The sequence below is a fragment of the Salmo salar genome, chromosome ssa28 (genome assembly GCF_905237065.1).
Source record: "Salmo salar chromosome ssa28, Ssal_v3.1, whole genome shotgun sequence".
Taxonomy (NCBI): Eukaryota; Metazoa; Chordata; class Actinopteri; order Salmoniformes; family Salmonidae; genus Salmo; species Salmo salar.
The window spans coordinates 34520914-34535769 of NC_059469.1; positions in this window are offsets into that span (position 1 = coordinate 34520914).

Here is a 14856-nt window from a genome sequence, read left to right on the forward strand (position 1 = left end):
AGCTGGGAGAAAATGGACCTAATCTTTAAAAAAACGGGTCGTCAGTGATCTTTGTATTGTCAACCACATGAACTGAGGCCGTTATTTTATCAAAGCGATTTCTCCACATTTGCATCTGAAATGCTTTCATTGTGTACATCGCTGTCAAGTGACCAGTACATGTGTCTTCTTGGAACAGAGCTGTACCCAGATGGGATTAAGGATCCCATAGAATATAAGGAGCTCATCCATACTCAGATACAGTTGCTTGTCCTTGGTCTGGGTGGAGCAGAGGTTGGACATTTCAATGGTAATCTCTATTAGGGTGGTTGGATACAATTAGTAAGAAAACATACAATGGGTTGGGCCAGCTTTGTTTGACACATTCCGCAGCATTTGGACTGAGAAACGATGTGTTTTGGAATCGCAGCGGTGGCAGGACATCATCACTGATAACATTGTTCCTGTCATGATCTGTTTGCATAGGTTCAGCATATGCATTCAACAGCCTGGCTGGCAAATGGCCTGTCTCCCCCTCATAGTCCATATCTGACCCATCGCTATCACAAATCACTGAGGACAGCATCTTTCTCATTTTGAGGGATAACTGCAATGTTGCATGCCTTGTCTGGACGGTCACCTAGATCCAACATATCCAGAACTTGACTCAAAGTGAAACTAAAAGAAAGAACAGAGTAGAAAGTTAGGTAGAACAAGAACTATGTGTATAACTAGATGCACTGTGTTAATCCCGTCGGTCACTATTGTTGCGGTCAACATGTTTACTCATTCTATGACCACACTGAACAAAGTTGAGTAATTGCAAATGCATATATCAATACTAGACACCTTAAAGATGATGTGTACCAAAAATCTTTGTCCTATCTTTATGTTAACATACTTTTCTAACCTTTTGTTTGGGAGCTTTGATGAAGCCATCCCCTTCTCATGTGGCAACCAGGAAGTAAACATCTCTGGTCATGTGACAATTTACACTAAACATGTGACACTGCACATATTTTATTGAGGCCCTTTATTTTTTCAATATTTTCTGGAAATGCATTGATACGTCATTCAGTAAAAAAAAATTGTGTTTTTCCTATTTTGTTGCATTACAACCTGTAATTGACATTTATTTTTATATGGATTTCATGTAATGGACACACACAAAATAGTCCAAATTGGTGAAGTGAAATTAAAAAAATTACTTGTTTCGAAAAATTCTAAAACATTAAAAACTGAAAAGTGGTGCGTGCATATGTATTCACCCCCTTTGTTATGAAGCCCCTAAATAAGATCTGGTGCAACCAATTACCTTCAGAATCACAATTTGTTAAATAAAGTTCACCTGTTTGCAATCTAAGTGTCACATGATCTCAGTATATATACACCTGTTCTGAAAGGCCCCAGAGTCTGCAACACCACTAAGCAAGGGGCACCACCAAGCAAGCGGCACCATGAAGACCAAGGAGCTCGCCAAACAGGTCAGGGACAAAGTTCTGGAGAAGTACAGTTCAGGGTTGTGTTATAAAAAAAATATCCCAAACTTTGAACATCCCACAGAGCACCATTAAATCCAATAATAAAAAATGGAAAGAATATGGCACCACAACAAACCTGCCAAGAGAGGGCCGCCCACCAAAACTCATGGACCAGGCAAGAGAGGCAACAATGAGACCAAAGATAACCCTTAAGGAGCTGCAAAGCTCCACAGTGGAGATTGGAGTATCTGTCCATAGGATCACTAAGCCGTACACTCCACAGAGCCGGGCTTTACGGAAGAGTGGCAAGAAAAATTGCTTAAAGAGAAAAATAAGCAAACATGTTTGGTGTTTGCCAAAAGGCATGTGGGAGACTCCCCAAACATAATGGAAGAAGGTACTCTGGTCAGATGAGACTAAAATTGAGCTTTTTGGCCATCAAGGAAAACACTGTCTGGCGCAAACCCAACACCTCTCATCACCCCGGAAAATACCATCCCCACAGTGAAGCATGGTGGTGGCAGCATCAAGCTGTGGGGATGTTTTTCCATCAGCAGGGACTGGTAAACTGGTCAGAATTTTAGGAATGATGGATGGTGCTAAATACAGGGAAATTCTTGAGGGAAATCTGTTTCAGTCTTCCAGAGATTTGAGACTGGGACGGAGGTTCACCTTCCAGCAGGACAATGACCCTAAGCATACTGCTAAAGCAACACTTAAGTGGTTTAAGGGGAAACATTTAAATGTCTTGGAACGGCCTAGTCAAAGCCCAGACCTCAATCCAATTGAGAATCTGTGGTATGACTTAAAGATTGCTGTACACCAGCAGAACCAATTTAAAGGAGCTGGAGCCGTTTTTCCTTGAAGAATAGGCAAAAATCCCAATGGCTAGATGTGCCAAGCTTATAGAGACATACCCCAAGAGACTTGCAGCTATAATTGCTACCAAAAGTCTCTTACAAAGTATCGACTTTGGGGAGTGAATAGTTATGCACACTCAAGATCTGTTTTTTGTGTTATTTCTTGTTTGTTTCACAAAAAAATTGCATCTTCAAAGTGGTAGGCATGTTGTGTAAATCAAATGATACAACCACCCACAAAAATCGATTTTAATTCCAGGTTGTAAGGCAACAAAATAGGAAAAATGCCAAGGGGGGTGAATACTTTCGCAAGCCACTGTATCCGATGCACTACTGGAGTCTTGACATCTTCAAGTTCAACCCAGCAACTTTCAGGAGATCCTGAAACACTTTATTTCTCTCCTGGGCCTGTACTGATGAAGCGTCCCGAAGTCTACATTAGTGGCTGACCCTGGCCGTAACCCATTCTCAGAGGGTGTCTCAGGGAGAGTTGGGATATGCAAAAAACACATTTCCAATTCACACATATGTATAATACATACATGAAACAGGACAAATAAGCACCTACCTAACTATTTATTTTATTATAGTGTTCTACTCTACAGTGAGGGAAAAAAGTATTTGATCCCCTGCTGATTTTGTACATTTGCCCACTGACAAAGAAATGATCAGTCTATAATTTTAGTGGTAGGTTTATTTCAATAGTGAGACACAGAATAACAACAAAAAAATCCAGAAAAACGCATGTCAAAAATGTTATAAATTGATTTGCATTTTAATGAGGGAAATAAGTATTTGACCCCCTCTCAATCAGAAAGATTTCTGGCTCCTAGGTGTCTTTTATACAGGTAACGAGCTGAGATTAGGAGCACACTCTTAAAGGGAGTGCTCCTAATCTCACCTTGTTACCTGTATAAAAGACACCTGTCCACAGAAGCAATCAATCAATCAGATTCCAAACTCTCCACCATGGCCAAGATCAAAGAGCTCTCCAAGGATGTCAGGGACAAGATTATAGACCTACACAAGGCTGGAATGGGCTACAAGACCATCGCCAAGCAGCTTGGTGAGAAGGTGACAACAGTTGGTGCGATTATTTGCAAATGGAAGAAACACAAAAGAACTGTCAATCTCCCTGGGCCTGGGGCTCCATGCAAGATCTCACCTCGTGGAGTTGCAATGATCATGAGAACGTTGAGGAACCAGCCCAGAACTACACGGGAGGATCTTGTCAATGATCTCAAGGCAGCTGGGACCATAGTCACCAAGAAAACAATTGGTAACACACTACGCCGTGAAGGACTGAAATCCTGCAGCGCCCGCAAGGTCCCCCTGCTCAAGAAAGCACATATACATGCCCGTCTGAAGTTTGCCAATGAACATCTGAATGATTCAGAGGACAACTGGTGAAAGTGTTGTGGTCAGATGAGACCAAAATGGAGCTATTTGGCATCAACTCAACTCGCCCTGTTTGGAGAAGGAGGAATGCTGCCTATGACCCCAAGAACACCATCCCCACCGTCAAACATGGAGGTGGAAACATTATGCTTTGGGGGTGTTTTTCTGCTAAGGGGACAGGACAACTTCACCGCATCAAAAGGGACAATGGACGGGGCTATGTACCGTCAAATCTTGGGTGAGAACCTCCTTCCCTCAGCCAGGGTATTGAAAATGGGTCATGGATGGGTATTCCAGCATGACAATGACCCAAAACACACGGCCAAGACAACAAAGGAGTGGCTCAAGAAGAAGCACATCAAGGTCCTGGAGTGGCCTAGCCAGTCTCCAGACCTTAATCCCATAGAATATCTGTGGAGTGAGCTGAAGGTTCGAGTTGCCAAACATCAGCCTCGAAACCTTAATGACTTGGAGAAGATCTGCAAAGAGGAGTGGGACAAATCCCTCCTGAGATGTGTGCAAACCTGGTGGCCAACTACAAGAAAAGTCTGACCTCTGATTTCCAACAAGGGTTTTGCCACCAAGTACTAAGTCATGTTTTGCAGAGGGGTCAAATACTTATTTCCCTCATTAAAATGCAAATCAATTTATAACATTTTTGACATGCGTTTTTCTGGATTTATTTGTTGTTATTCTGTCTCTCACTGTTTAAATAAACCTACCATTAAAATTATAGACTGATCATTTCTTTGTCAGTGGGCAAACGTACAAAATCAGCAGGGGATCAAATACTTTTTTCCCTCACTGTACTTTACTATGCTCTGTTCTACTCTACTCTACGGCTCTGTTTCCTCATTTTTGGCAACACCCTGTGACTCATATCCTAAAAGTTCAACATTGGCTGCATCCCAAATGGCACCCACCTGCCTATAAAGTTCACTACTTATGACCAGGGCCCATACAGTTCTGGTCAAAAGCAGTGGGAACCATACGGTTCTGGTCAAAAGTAGTGTACTATATAGGGAATAGGGTGCCATTTGTGATGCAGTCATTGATATTTGTTCAGTCATTGTGTACCCTTAACTCCCCCCTGCCATATATGCAAAGCCTGCTGTTGGCTAACTTTGGCAAATGCTACTAATATGTGAGAAACATAACTATAAACATTCAGTGGCCAGTTTATTAGGTTATCTAATACTGGATCGCCCCCCCCTTTGCCCCCAGAACAGCTTGAATTCTTCGGGGCATGGATTCTACAAAGTGTGGCCTTCAAAGGTTGTTCAATTGGTATCAAGAGACCTAACGTGTGCCAGGAAAACATTCCTCACACCATTACACCACCGCCATCAGCCTGTACCGTTAACACCAGGCAAGATGGGGCCATGGACTCATGCTGCTTACGCCCAAATCCTGACTCTGCCATCAGCATGACGTAACAGGAACTGGGATTCGTCGGACCAGGCGACGCTTGCACGATTCTTGCCATTCTCCTTCAGCTTCTTTCCTAAACGAGCTGTTTTAGCCCACAGGACTGAAACCTTAGACACTGTCGTACGTGAAAAGCCCATGAGGGCGGCCGTTTCTGAAATATTAGATCCACCACCCATGATCATACCACGCTCTTAAGTCACTTAGGTCACTCGTTTTTCCCATTATAACATTTAATCCAACAGTAACTGAATGTCTCTATGCATGTCTGCCTGCTTTATATAGCAAGCCACGTGACTCACTGTCTGTAGGAGCGATCCATTTTCGTGAATGGGATGATGTACCTAATAAACTGTCCGGTGAGTGTATTCACATGAAGTACAGTATTTATGCCCCAGACAACAACATAAATATAGAGATTTTATGTGGACCAACGAAATAATGATTTCTATCCTAAAATGTTTCTCATCAGCATTTATGTAGTGGTGTTTTCTTGAGTATAATTCGACTTCTGATAATTTTGTCATGAGCAAACAGTATTATCAATGACGCAAGACATTGCCTAGGCAGGGCACTGCAGGGCAGGGCAAACTAACCTGACTATCGGTAGTTGTGAAATACTGGCACAAGCACAAGTAAATCATAGTTTCATCTGCTTCTACCTTATGTTATCCTAGAAAATAATACGACATCCTCTGTGTCTTTACAGTGTGTTATATTATGGTCTGTACAGTTACTCCGTCACGTTTTTTTTTTTTTCTTCTTCTTTATACACCACATTCGCACATAATGGCACTGTGTCGTGAATAGTGAATTCCGATGCAACCATTGACAGACATTCTCTCTGATGAAGCACACATTGTGTACGGGGTGCTTTTTGGGCATCTGCAAGACGTGAATATAAAGAGGCATATTCAGATTGCATTGCTGGATTACAGAATGACTGTGTCTAAAAACTGCAGTATTCTTTCTCGCTCGTCGTGACAAAGTCATTTCAGTAGTTGGTTTCACAAGGCTCCAGGTGTATCTATTCAAGCGAGACACTTCACATTTTGTTTCACAAGTTATGCAATTCAATTCAGGAAGACTCCTGAACATCTAATTAAATGGCTACCCAGGCTATTTGCATTGCCCCCCCCCCCCCCACCATGCTGCTGCTCTGTTTATTATCTATGCATAGTCACATTAATAACTCTACCTACATATACATCATTCCCTCGACACCGGAGCCCCCGAACATTGACTCTGTACCGGTACCCCCTGTATATAGCCTCCACATTGACTCGGTACCGGTACCCCCTGTATATAGCCTCCACATTGACTCGGTACCGGTACCCCCTGTATATAGCCTCCACATTGACTCGGTACCGGTACACCCTGTATATAGCCTCCACATTGACGCTGTACCGATACACCCTGTATATAGCCTCCACATTGACGCTGTACCGGTACCCCCTGTATATAGCCCCGCTATTGTTATTTACTGCTGCTCTTTATTTGAGATAAGAGAAAATAATTAATAATTACAATTGAACTTTATCCCACCAGGGGCAATTCCCACTGCACACCCTCATACCAGCATCCTGCTCCATTTTCCATTGTGAGTGTTCAATCCATCCAGATTGAATGTGGAGCTGAATAGTGCAACATACCGTGAGAAGAGGGGCATGCAGATAGATAGGAGAGACACACAGCTGATCTTAGCATCCTGCTCCCTGTTTCAGATTGCACTGTACCCTCTAATGCTCAGTCAGACCGTGAGAAGAGGGGCATACAGATAGATAGGAGAGACACACAGCTGATCCTAGCATCCTGCTCCCTGTTTCAGATTGCACTGTACCCTCTAATGCTCAGTCAGACTGTGAGAAGAGGAGCATACAGATAGATAGGAGAGACAGACACAAAGCTGCATCCTGGGATAGTCAGCCAGATGCTGAGAGGAGAGAACATTCCAGAGTCTCCACCAACACCACTACACTCTGCCAGCCCCGGACACACACACACACACACACACTGCAGTGCACTACTGTTGACCAGGGCCCATGATGCACTGCCATGTGGTTCTCTAGACCAGATCTTTTTCACATCCTGCCCAGGCTTGGACTGGCAGTCATTACTCTACTGGACTTCCCAAACTAACTTTACTTCCTGTGGCATAGCCCTGCAGACTACACAAAAGTCTGGATGTGTGTGTGTCATAAATGTATGCAGCCTATCAGGAGCATTGATGGTCATGGTCTACCATCTGGTACTGATATAGAGCCACAGGAATGCCAAGAAGGAGCTTGGTACTCTAATGCCTTCAATTCAAAATCACCTTTCATTTGTCACATGCGCCGAATACAACAGGTCCAGACCTTAGTGAAATGCTTAGTTACAAGCCCTTGACCAACAATGCAGACGAAGAAAGTGTTTGTGTGTGTGTGTGTGTGTGTGTGTATGCTTGTTTGTGTGTCTGTGTATGTGCGTGTTGTGTGTCTGTCTGTGGATATGTGTGTGATCATAAATCAGCCAGCTCTGATATCCACGTTAATGGTTGACTTCCATCGTAGTAGTACTGTAGGTTGCTCTTTGGATCTGTGCTCTGGTAAACAGATTGCCAATAACCTAGAGCTATTTTCAAGTGACACGTTAAAAAACACTGTTAAATTTGCTGTGGCTGGCTGGGTCACATGGGCTGGCAGATGACTGGGTCATAGTCATTTGGCGTCAAACGGAATAAAGCGGACTGAAACCAAAGCGGACTGAAAACAGGGCAGTACTAGTTACCTCAACTTCTCCAATAAGAAACACTTTTTTGGTTTTCTGTTGCAAAGTGTTTTGCTTCGGGGAGCACTAATGAATACGACCCTGGCTTGAACATGAACACACTTCTGATGTGTCCTGTTCTCATTGGTTCTTCTTCAGTGGAGGTTTTTTTGTGAAACACACACTAGAGTTGCAAAGGTTCCAACATTCAACCACAGGACCTACTGTCGGAGTCACTGTTGCAGAGGCATCTTCGAACTACCAACCACAGCTGGCTTTAGGAAACAGGAACTAAATGGTAACTCTGACCCTAATGGTGACTCTGACCCTGCGGTAACTGACCTAAATGGTAACTCTGACCTAAATGGTAACTCTGACCCTGCGGTAACTGACCTAAATGGTAACTCTGACCCTGTCGTAACTCTGACCCTGTGAGTCAGTAGCAGCAGGCTACAGTCAGGCGTGATCAGGCCAACCCAACTCAGGAGTCATGACGCAAACAGTATAACGAAAGCTGGAGTGGCTGACGCGAGAGCTGTCTGTGTGCATGTCAACAGTCACCTCACCCAAAAAAAAGCCAGGGAGGGTCATTCTTAAAGACATTTAAACTGCAATTACCAGTAAACAACAAGTTTGACATGTTCCATGAAATGGAGAGATAAAAGAGGTAACAATGTACTATTATTAAAATGATTTATTAGGGGGTTAGAATAGGTGCTGACATATCTCGGATGACGTCAGAGTACTACAAAGACTCTATGACAGTCTTGGCTACATACTCTTATGTTCCCTCCATGGCATTGACTTTGGACAAGCTCATTGTACAGGACAGAATACGTCTTTATCAAATATGTTTAAAAAAAACAACAACAAAAAACAACTGCTCTAATTTACTCAAACACACTTTAATATCATCATGGCAACATAGTTATCAGAACAATTTACCTGGGTGCTGATAGAGGTATGACTGTGTCACAAATGGAACCATATTCCCTATGGGTCCTGGTCAAAAGTAGTGCACTATATAGGGAATAGGTTGCCATTTGGAATGCTCCCCATAGTCAGCACTTTCTGCAGTGTGATAGTGAATGTTATTTGCCAGTCAGTCTAGTGTGGGAAATTATTGTTTGCTCTCCACACGTTAGTACAAATGTTTGCTTAGGAAGTCTCGGGCAAATCTCTCAGAGGATACCCTCACAGTGTAGCTGACACACACATGCACACTCGCACGGGAGAAAAAAAAATCTTTACTGGGGGGTAAAATGCTGATAGACCAGAAAAATACCAGTTTAAAGTTCATAATACAAGGGACAGTGTATACATGTACAGTTCTGTAGATATAATCAGCTCTGGAGATGTTATACAGATCTGATACTATCAGTTCTGTAGATAGTAGATAGCATCAGATCTATAGATAGCATCAGTTCTGTATAACATAAGTTCTGTAGATCATATCAGATCTATAGATAGCATCAGTACTGTAGATCATATCAGTTCTGTATGACATCCGTTCTGTTGAAAGTAGATTGCATCCGTTATGTAGATAGCATCAGTAAGGCCTTAGCAAAGCTTTGACCAAGCTAATTTTTTTTTTACTCAATCCTAACAAGCAGATGAGTGTAAAGAGCTTGGCCAGTGTATTTCAGAGGCCCAGTGCAGGGCTGCAGGCCCATTGGTTTGTTTAGTGGCGGTTGCTAAGCAGTGCTCACCAAGCAGGATATGTACAGTCACAGTGTGTGTTTTGGTGGTGACAAGTCCCTGAAGCACGCTGGCATTTCCTCTTAACTACAGTATACTACACCAGATTGAACCCTACAGTATACTACACCCTAACCCTACAGTATACTACAGTAGACTGAACCCTAACCCTACAGTAGACTACACCAGACTGAACCCTACAGTATCCTACACCAGACTGAACCCTAACCCTACAGTATACCACACCAGACTGAACCCTAACCCTACAGTATACCACACCAGACTGAACTCTAACCCTACAGTATACTACACCAGACTGAACCCTACACCAGACTGAACCCTACAGTATAATACACCAGACTGAACCCTACAGTATACTACACCAGACTGAACCCTACAGTATACTACACCAGATTGAACCCTACAGTATACTACACCAGATTGAACCCTACAGTATACTACACCAGACTGAACCCTACAGTATCCTACACCAGACTGAACCCTACAGTATACTACACCCTAACCCTACAGTATACTACACCAGACTGAACCCTAACCCTACAGTATAATACACCAGACTGAACCCTACAGTATACTACACCAGATTGAACCCTACAGTATACTACACCAGACTGAACCCTACAGTATACTACACCCTAACCCTACAGTATAATACACCAGATTGAACCCTACAGTATACTACACCAGATTGAACCCTACAGTATACTACACCCTAACCCTACAGTATACTACACCCTAACCCTACAGTATACTACAGTAGACTGAACCCTAACCCTACAATAGACTACACCAGACTGAACCCTACAGTATCCTACACCAGACTGAACCCTAACCCTACAGTATACCACACCAGACTGAACCCTAACCCTACAGTATACCACACCAGACTGAACTCTAACCCTACAGTATACTACACCAGACTGAACCCTACACCAGACTGAACCCTACAGTATAATACACCAGACTGAACCCTACAGTATACTACACCAGACTGAACCCTACAGTATACTACACCAGATTGAACCCTACAGTATACTACACCAGATTGAACCCTACAGTATACTACACCAGATTGAACCCTACAGTATAATACACCAGATTGAACCCTACAGTATACTACACCAGATTGAACCCTACAGTATACTACACCAGACTGAACCCTACAGTATCCTACACCAGACTGAACCCTACAGTATACTACACCCTAACCCTACAGTATACTACACTAGACTGAACCCTAACCCTACAGTATAATACACCAGACTGAACCCTACAGTATACTACACCAGATTGAACCCTACAGTATACTACACCAGACTGAACCCTACAGTATACTACACCCTAACCCTACAGTATAATACACCAGATTGAACCCTACAGTATACTACACCAGATTGAACCCTACAGTATACTACACCCTAACCCTACAGTATAATACACCAGACTGAACCCTAACCCTACAGTATACTACACCAGACTGAACCCTACAGTATACTACACCAGACTGAACCCTACAGTATACCACACCAGACTGAACCCTAACCCTACAGTATACCACACCAGACTGAACTCTAACCCTACAGTATACTACACCAGACTGAACCCTACACCAGACTGAACCCTACAGTATAATACACCAGACTGAACCCTACAGTATACTACACCAGACTGAACCCTACAGTATACTACACCAGATTGAACCCTACAGTATACTACACCAGATTGAACCCTACAGTATACTACACCAGACTGAACCCTACAGTATACTACACCAGATTGAACCCTACAGTATCCTACACCAGACTGAACCCTACAGTATACTACACCCTAACCCTACAGTATACTACACCAGACTGAACCCTAACCCTACAGTATAATACACCAGACTGAACCCTACAGTATACTACACCAGATTGAACCCTACAGTATACTACACCAGACTGAACCCTACAGTATACTACACCCTAACCCTACAGTATAATACACCAGATTGAACCCTACAGTATACTACACCAGATTGAACCCTACAGTATACTACACCCTAACCCTACAGTATAATACACCAGACTGAACCCTAACCCTACAGTATACTACACCAGACTGAACCCTACAGTATACTACACCAGACTGAACCCTACAGTATACCACACCATACTGAACCCTACACCAGATTGAACCCTACAGTATACTACACCAGACTGAACCCTACAGTATACTACACCAGATTGAACCCTAACCCTACAGTATACTACACCAGACTGAACCCTACAGTATACTACACCAGATTGAACCCTAACCCTACAGTATACTACACCAGATTGAACCCTAACCCTACAGTATACCACACCATACTGAACCCTACACCAGATTGAACCCTACAGTATACTACACCAGATTGAACCCTACAGTATACTACACCAGACTGAACCCTACAGTATACTACACCAGATTGAACCCTAACCCTACAGTATACTACACCAGATTGAACCCTAACCCTACAGTATACTACACCAGACTGAACCCTACAGTATACTACACCAGATTGAACCCTAACCCTACAGTATACTACACCAGATTGAACCCTAACCCTAGAGTATACCACACCAGACTGAACCCTACACCAGATTGAACCCTACAGTATACTACACCATGTTGATTTTGTCCACCCACACCAGACGCAATCAGGACACGCAGGTTGAAATATCAAAATGAACTCTGAACCAACTATATTAATTTGGGGACAGGTCGAAAAGCATTAAACATTTATGGCAATTTAGCTTGCTAGCTTGCTGTTGCTAGCTTATTTGTCCTGGGATATAAACATTGGGGTTGTTATTTTACCTGAAATGCACAAGGTCCTCTACTCCGACAATTTTTCCACAGATAAACGGGTACATGTAGTTAGTTTTTAGTAATCTCTCCTCCTTCAGGATTCTTCTTCTGTGGACTTTATATGGCGGTTGGCAACCAACTTTAAGGTGCATTACCACCACCAACTGTACTGGAGTGTTGACCTCAGTTCATCTTTCAATCACCCACATGGGTATATGCTCCTAAAAACCAATAAGGAGATGGGAGAGGCGGGACTTGCAGCTCATCAAGCGTCACAAATAGAACCAAGTTCTATTTTAGCGCCTGGCTACGCAGACGCTCGTTGACGCGTGCGAGCAGTGTGGGTGCAATGATTGAATAACATGCATGTGTACATTTATTTGGCAATGCTCGCGTCGCTAAATTAATTTACACATACATGTGGTCAACATGTAACTCTACAGTGAATAAAATACTACAGCCGACTTGAACCCCAACCGTAACGAAATACTTCAGACTGAGGGCCATTTTTGTTATCAAGTTATTTTCTCGGCTCATACAGTAGTAATAAAAGGCCTAGTGCACTAGTCTGATGGATTTATTTACAAAATGTATATTTCAATTGTGATTTATCAGGGAGTGATGCAGCACTCTCAGCACCCCTACTTCCTGCGGTTTCTAAGACAGGCAAGTTACTTTTACAGTTGAGTCAACATCCGTTTCTCTTATAGTCCAAGGCAGACATTCCTCTGCTACAGCACATTCACATGACACTCCTAAATATCTTATCAAATCAGCACTGCCGAACGTAATCATACTGTAAGTATGGGAACTCTGAACAGGCACATAGTCCTAAATAATCCTTTAGGTCCAAAAGCAATAGTGGTAACACTCCCGAGAGAAAGTACTGTACATGTATTTATGTAGGAGTATTGCGGTAATTATGGGGTCCTATTCAAGCAACGGTCACATTCTGCAAAAAAAAATAAAAATAAAATGATTTTGTTGATTTGCTTTTTCCTAATGTTGTGCATGAAAAGACCCTATCAATCCACACACACCTGACAGACTATGGTGGGATGAGAGAAGACAAAGAAATAAGTTAAAGAACACTCCATTCCAGATGTTATAGTAGTTTAGGTTTTTGGCGAGGTCTACTCAGGCAGGTCGTTCAAGATTGATGTCGAAATTGGACGTTGGGAAATGCCTTCAAAACCAGCCACTGGGAGGTAACAGTGAGCGCTATTAGCATCAAGTAGGCTTGGGTTTTGCTTGGGCTTCTGGACGGAGGTCATCTCCTGACTTTGGATCAGAAGGTTGCATGTTCTATCCCAGTAAAAAGAAAAACACTAAATAAAAGTAATTCACAAAGTTGGAATGCATTAGAAGTACTTTCAATTATCAATCCTATGACTCTTGATCAGAAGGTTTAAACCCTGTAGTGGATTTTTTTTTTTAACCCTATACTAAACCTTAACCCTTACCATAACCATTTGGAATGAGTGCCTAAACTTAAATCTTTAACTTCGAAATTTGACCTTTGGAGAAATGGAACGATACAGTGCAGCAGGCGCAACACAAGCATTTCTCTAAAACAAATGTATTTATTTACATTTACATTTAAGTCATTTAGCAGACGCTCTTATCCAGAGCGACTTACAAATTGGTGCATTCACCTTATGATATCCAGTGGAACAACCACTTTACAATAGTGCATCTAAATCTTTTAAGGGGGGGGTTAGAAGGATTACTTTATCCTATCCCAGGATTTATAAAGCCCTTTTTTCATCAGCCAATGTCACAAAGTGCAATACAGAGACCCAGCCTAAAACCCCAAACAGCAAGGAATGCAGACGAAGAAGCACGGTGGCTAGGAAAAGCACCCTAGAAAGGCCGGAACCTAGGAAGAAACCTAGAGAGGAACCAGGCTATGAGGGGTGGCCAGTCCTCTTCTGGCTGTGCCGGGTAGAGATTATAACAGAACATGGCCAAGATGTTCAAACATTCATAGATGACCAGCAGGGTCAAATAATAATAATCACAGTGGTTGTAGAGGGTGCAACAGTTCAGCACCTCAGGAGTAAATGTCAGTTGCCTTTTCATAGCCGATCATTCAGAGTTAGAGACAGCAGGTGCGGTAGAGTCGAAAAACAGCAGGTCCGGGACAAGGTAGCACGTCCGGTGAACAGGTCAGGGTTCCATAGCCGCAGGCAGAACAGTTAAAACTGCAGCAGCGGCACGACCAGGTGGACTAGGGACAGCAAGGAGTTATCAGGCCAGGTAGTCCTGTGGCTCAGGTCCTCCGAGAGGAGAGAGAATTAGAGAGAGCATACTTAAATTCACACAGGACACCAGATAACACAGGAGAAATACTCCAGATATAACAGACTGACCCTAGCCTCCCAACACACAAACTATTGCAGCATAAATAC